This window comes from Corylus avellana, chromosome 8 (assembly GCF_965113065.1).
Source record: "Corylus avellana chromosome 8, dhCorAvel1.hap1.2, whole genome shotgun sequence".
In the NCBI taxonomy this organism is placed as follows: domain Eukaryota; kingdom Viridiplantae; phylum Streptophyta; class Magnoliopsida; order Fagales; family Betulaceae; genus Corylus; species Corylus avellana.
Genome location: NC_142497.1, coordinates 12,574,240 through 12,581,266, shown reverse-complemented (window position 1 = coordinate 12,581,266; position 7,027 = coordinate 12,574,240). Strand labels below are relative to the sequence as shown.

General features: G+C 35.0%; 1 pseudogene; it reads left to right on the top strand.

The window, feature by feature from the left end:
• Positions 1 to 1,690: 1,690 nt before the first annotated feature.
• On the top strand, positions 1,691 to 2,257 carry LOC132162950 (secreted RxLR effector protein 161 pseudogene; annotated as a pseudogene).
• The last annotated feature ends 4,770 nt before the right edge of the window (positions 2,258 to 7,027 follow it).

Below are 7,027 nucleotides of genomic sequence, written 5' to 3'. Positions count from 1 at the left end.
AACGGATCTAGAAATAAATTGGTTTCAAAAAATAAACAATTCCCCGGCAACGGCGCCAAAAACTTGTTGTGCAAATTTATTTAACTCGCAAGTGTACGAATCAATTGTTGTTAATGGATTGCAAGTGCGAGGTCGAACCCACTGGGAATTGTATTCTTGAAAGCAATTTTAAATCTAAATTAATTAAACCCTAATCTAGTTCCAAATTTTTGAGAGATTTTTTTGTTTGAATGAAAAAACAAAAGCATGAACAATTTAAAGTGATTAAAATCTTATGACGAAGCACTAAGGTTTCGGAATCCGCACTCACAAATTCATAACAACATAATTTCATGATCTATAATATTCTCCAAAGTTCTCACATATAAATCTTAAGTTTGTTTTACTATTGCTTCAAAGAATTAATCAAAAGATCCCATGTATCCATTCATAACCCGAATCACAAAAGAAATCCAATATTCGATCAAATCATTAACTGTATCCGTAAATCACAAGAAAATATCCAATCTTTATCAAAACATCAATTGTATCCAGAGAATAAATCACAGGGGAAATCCAATTTTTAATAAAGAAAACCAAGCAATCAATTATATTGAATAATCTTAAATCATCAAGTGTATCCTTGAATCACAAAAGATATCCAAGAGTTATTCAATCCAATTGATTAGAAGTAAAACAATAGAGCAATTAAACCATTAAATTGGGAAATATTACATACATGAAACAAAGTTGCTAATCATAAGTGAGGCTTCATCTTCAACCTTAGTTGAAGGTTTAGCCTCTCATGTTATTGAAAGACAACAAAATTGATTGAATTCATAATGTAAAATCGAATACTTACAAATAAGAATCACAAAGTAGAAATTCAAAAGTTAGGAAAACCTTAAACTCTCTTCTTTCTCCTCTGCAATCTTCAAATTCGTAGTCCCCTCAACTAATCTGATAATTCCCTATTTATAGACCTAAAACTTAGGGTTTTACAAGTTGAAATCGGATACAATTCGTCCAGGTTTGTACCATTTAATTACGGGACGATTTTGGAATAGTAAGCGTCCGAATTAGCAAAATCCTATTTCACAATGAATTGTAGTATTTTGAGTTAGCTTTCCAACGCCACTTGAATCACCTCAATCGGATATGTGAACGAAAAGTTATGGTCAAAATACTGGGACGTGTAGAATCTGAATTTGAATCCAATTCGAAATTTTATCCAATCTTATCCTTAATCCGATTTACCCATTTCTTTGATTTGGTTAAACTTAACCATATCATCTAGGTCTTCTCAAAGTATGTTTTCTTCCAAAAAGTAGTTTTTTTCTTCAACACCTACAAAATATTAAAAACACAAAACTAACACAGAACATCAGATAATAACACAGCTAAAGGATTAACACAAGTAAATTAAGGGGTCCAAATATGCAATATTTGGCACACATCACTACACAAAACCAAACAGTTCCTCTCTCAAAACATTGAAATGAAGGATTTGGGTTAATCCTCTTATGTCATTGGCATAGAGATTCACAGAGTCAGAAATCAAAGAATATTAAAATTGTCTTAAAAGGCCTACATTGAAAAGGTTTTAGAGAGATTCAGACTGAAGAACTGTTCAACTTCTGTAGCACCTATCGTTAAAGGGGATCAATTTAGTAATGACCAGTGTCCCCATACTGTATTGGAACAAGAGCAGATGAAAAGTATCCCATATGCATCTGCAGTAGGCAGTCTATTGTATGCACAGGTCTGCACTAGACCTGACATTGAACTGGCAATTGGATTGCTGGGTCGATATCAAAGCAACATAGGATTGGAACATTGGAAAGCTGCAAAGAAAGTCATGCGGTATTTTCAAGGAACAAAGGACTACAGTTTGACCTACAGACACACTAACCATTTGAAGTTAGTTGGATATTTAGATTCAGATTTTGCTGGATGTATAGATAGCAGAAACTCTACTTCAAGGTCTATTTTTCTTTTTGCTTGAGGGGCAATATCTTGAAGAAGCAGCAAGTAGACTATAGTTGCTACATCTACAATGGAGGCAGAATTTATTGCATGCTATGAAGGTACTACATAGGCACTATGGTTGAGAAATTTTGTTGGTTGTCTCAAAATTGCAGATTCTATGGCGAAACCAATCAAGATCTTCTGCAATAATCGTGCTGCCATTTGCTTCTCTACGAATAACAAAAGTGGAAGTAAAAGTAAACATATCGACATCAAGTACCTTCGTGTGAGAGAACATCAAAAAGAATGAAGTGCTCATTGTGCATATTAGTACTGAATTGATGATTGCGGATCCTATGACTAAAGGTTTACCGGTAAAGCTATTTAAAAGTCATGTGGAGCATATGGGGCACATTGATTCATTTTGTACTTAGTTATTTCTAATTAGTCTATAGACATCAAGTTACTGTTATAAAGTTTTGTGCACATTTATAACCTTATCCATGGGTGATGTGGCCTTTTTGTGTGCAAAAATATCAATAATAAAAATAACCATTCGCAATATAATGAATCCTTGTGGGATATGGTTATATTGAGTGTGTCGAACCTCAAGGATTGCACATTAGGGGTGAAAAGGCAGTTGCGGTTAGTGGTTAGTGGCTAAAACCGCTAACCACAACCACCTAATTTACTAACCGCCTCCGCTAACCGCTAGGCGGTTAACTGCCCGATTAGCTGTTATTTAAATGGTTAACAGTTAACCGTTTTAAAAAATATATATTTAAAAGAAATTTGAACTTCACACCAAGCCAAACTAGAGAATCAGCTCATATAATTTCTTAAAAAAATTTAAACTTTAAATAAAATAAAATGGCTTAGGAAGCTAGCTTATTTATGGGCTTGCACCCAGCCTGGGGTAGCCAAGCTATGGCTTAAGGCTTGAGCCACTTGACTTCACAAAGATGGTTAAACCACACTTTTATAGATAATGAATGTTGAAGAGACTTTTTTTTTTTTAGCAATGTGGGACAATGTGGTTTTTGAGAATGCCCTCCATACTCTCGTCAGCAATGTTGGACTTGGGGTTGGGATCCTTGACTACTGGTGGCGTTTTGAAAATTGGCCAGTGTTATGAGACTAACGATCTTATCGTAGTTTGACTCGGATTCTTGATCTTTCTTGAAGTATGAGAGCATTTGATTTATCTCTAATCGTAGTTTAGCAAAATTTGTCCTAGAGGCTTCTTGATTATTATGGATGATATGGGTTCCTATCTAGTTCATGGCTTCTATGAACTGATCATAGAACCAAGGGTGGAGGGAAGGGGGTTCTAGAGGAGTCAAATGCCTCTCCTCAACCCCAAAAATTTTCCTTACATCCACTAGAATTTTCTCGGGTGCCGTAATCGCCCCTTAGGCACTCATGAAGGGCAAAGCTTTTTCAGGGAGCCCTCATAACTCATGCCCATGCCTATGCCTGTATTTGATTTTCTTCTTTTTACTGTTTCATTTCACATTTTCATAAATTTAGGTTAGTAACTGAGAAAGGAAGACGATGGTCCAAAACGCTCGTTTAAATTAGAGCACCAAAACAAATTGTTTAAATAAAGGTGAGACCAAAACCAAATGCTGCGTGCCGAGTGAGTAACACTAACATCTAAAAGATAACTAGATAGAAAGAAAGAGGGAGTAATGAATTCAAACCTCGTGGCTCAAGCTTCACCAACACACTCTGTCCAAAGGGGTTATATAATTTAAATATTCAGTTATTTATTATTTCCTTGTCCTAAAATGGCACTATTTAAAGAAATCACATATTTTTAACCAATCAATTACTTTAATCATCCACTTATGCTTGTTTCCAATCATTACTCTAAATTGAAGTATGTCATTACTTCTCATATATATATATGGCATGCTGTTAAAATAACAAAATTTCAACCTTTAACTTTTGCTCAATGCCCAGCAAAAATATAAAAGAAAAGATAGAAATATGAAATTGAGTTTATGGTTGTAAATTGTGACTAGCCTTTTTGTTATCCAGAAATAAAACAGGAAGAGCGCAAGAGAAAAGATCCAGAAACAAAGATTAATCAAGGAAGCGGAATTTTATATTAACTGCTTAAGTAATATATATATATATATATATATATATATATATAAAAGCGGTTAGCGGTTAGTGCAGTAAGTGGTTAGCGGTTAGAAGCCGGTTAATAAAAACCGCATTTTCACCCCTACTGCACATGCGTTGTTATTAAGCTTGTCAAGATTGAAAGTAACTCAATTTAAAGAAAGTTGATTTGTTTTTGCTTTCTAAAAATAAATACGTAGAAGTAAAGAAAGATAGTAATAATGAGAGAAAGAATAGGGTGCTAATTTCACCGCTAACCGCATAACAATGGTCAATCATAAATTAACATGGAAAATTCATACTATGCTTGATATAGGACTTGTCTCACTCGAGTAGTCAAGAAAATACCATAATTAAGAAATGAGTATAATCCATCTTCAATTAGCACGAACCGTCTACCTAACCTCTAGATGCAGTATGGTCCGTCTTCCCTAGGTATGGAGCCTATGGGCTATCAAATCATTTAATTAGTTACACGCAATTAAGGGATAAGCATAACTCATCTTCGGGTCGTACGAATTGTCTACCTAAATTACACTAAGCTAGGCTGTAGAGTAATTCGCCTTTCCTAGGCATGGCCTATCAAACCCTCTTGATCATGTGTCAATTAAAACCGTTGTATAACAATCATTTATATAATCACAGAAAATATAAAGGATTCAATCAAGATAAAAAGCTTTCTAAGACAAAAGAAGAATGTCATAACAATTGTGTATAAACTTTAAAATGAAATCTCTAAGTTATACAACCATCATGCATATAAAAAATATCTAAATTAAAAATACAATTAAAACATTATTACTTGGAAAGGGCTACTGATGTGGAATTTTTAGGGTTGGGGTTTAGGTAGTGCCGAAGAAGAGTAGGATCATAGTGGTGAAAAATGAAAAAGATGAGTTGGTATCTACAAGAGTAACCACCGGGTGAAGAGTATGTATTGACAACCGAAGGCTAAACAAGGTGACCCGAAAAGATCACTTTCCCCTGCCATTCATTGATCAGATGCTAGAAAGGTTAGTCAGCCATAGATATTACTACTTTCTGAATGGGTACAGTGGCTACAACCAAATTGCAATTGCACCAAAGGATCAAGAAAGGACCACCTTCACATGTCCTTTGGGCACATTTGCTTATAGAAGGATGACGTTTCGATTATGCAATGCACCAGCCACCTTTCAAAGATGCATGATGAGCATTTTCTCGGACATGGTGGAGAAATTCATTGAGGTATTTATGGATGATTTTAGTGTTTTTGGCTCTAACTTTAATGAATGCCCCAGTCATCTGCAAATTGTCCTCAGGAAGTGTGAAGAATGCAACTTAGTGCTTAATTAGGAAAAGTGGCACTTCATGGTACAATAGGGCATTGCGTTGGGTCATGTCATTTCTAGCAAGGGTATTGACCTGGACAAGGCCAAGATTGACATCATCTCCAAACTCCCTCTTCCTATGATGGCCAAGGGTGTAATAAGTTTTCTTGGACATATTGGTTCTATAGAAGATTCATCAAGGATTTCACAAACATCTCTAGATGTTAAGTGCCAAAATATTCATATTTTAGCCCTTAACTTATATTTGTTAATTCCTTAAGTTTTGTAGTTCGTACAATTTTATTTCCATTTCGGTATTTTCTTGGTTTTATAGGTTTTTGGAAGAAAATGAAGCAATTCTGGAAGTATTGGGCTTAAAGAGCAAATTTGGGAAAAGCTAGAGTTTTTGATAGTGCGATCGATCGCAGGGGACTTGCGATCGAGCGCACTACAAGCGAAATGACCAGACGAGCGCAAGGCATGAGCTCGTGCACACAAGAAATACACTCAATCGCACTTGCGATCGAGCGCCCATAACACAAGATCGATTGCAGTCCTGCGATCAAGCGCACCCATGCGTGAGAAGCAAGTCAGCAGCGCCTTACTTCGGAAAGTCCTCCTTTTCAACCCTTCAAAACCCTATGCAACTTAGAACGTAAAAGCTACGATCTTTAGGATTTCTAGAGTGTTCCTAAGGCCTATAAATAGACCCTTAAGCCTTTAGAATAGACACAATTCCAAGGAGAAGAATTGGAGCTCTTCAAGTTCAAGTTTCGGGTTTATTCTTTTCCTCTTTATTTTATTTTATGAAGATGTTTAACATCTAACTCATGTGTAACTAAACTACTTAGTAGGGCTAGATTGAAGCCCTAATTATGTTTATTTAATATTTCAATATTGGCGCCTTTCTGATAATCATATTGTGATGCTTAACTTGATTAATTCCTGTTTTATTGAATTCCTCATGTGTTTGCCTGATCAACGTACTCATGTGGTATGGATTAGTTAATTAAATCAATTTGGATGACCAAGTCCTAGGTTTAATAAAAGTAACAAAAGAATTCGACACCGGGTTCTTGGGTTAATCAACATGGAGAATTGTGAGTATACACCCATGCCCTAGGTTCCGTGTATTTGTCAATTTCCATAGATTTATACTTTCTTAAAGAACAACTTAGTATACACCCATGCTAAATCCTTTAAGAAAGAAAAGAGTTAGAGTATACACCCACGCCCTTAAGTTGGCAAACATTAGGTATTCATAATATGATTAGAGCATTGGCATATTGTTATATTATTTGAGCATGAATAGTGGTGGATATCAAAGCCCTACCGTTTATATATATTTACTTCTTTTCAACATATCAATATCAATTTTGTGACAACTTTGATATTTTAATTAATTCTAAATAAAATCAACAATCTTCATAGGATCGATCTTGTCCTTGCTGCACTATACTATTATTTTGATCTTGTGCACTTGCGAGTTAAAATGTACTAAATATTATCTATTAATTTAGGTAGTATTTGGCACAACAAGTTTTTGGTGCCGTTGCTGAGGATTGTTTGATTTGGAATTTTTTTTTCCTTAGTTTATTTTTGTTTTAATTTAGTTTTCTATTTTCTAGCTTTCCGTCGTT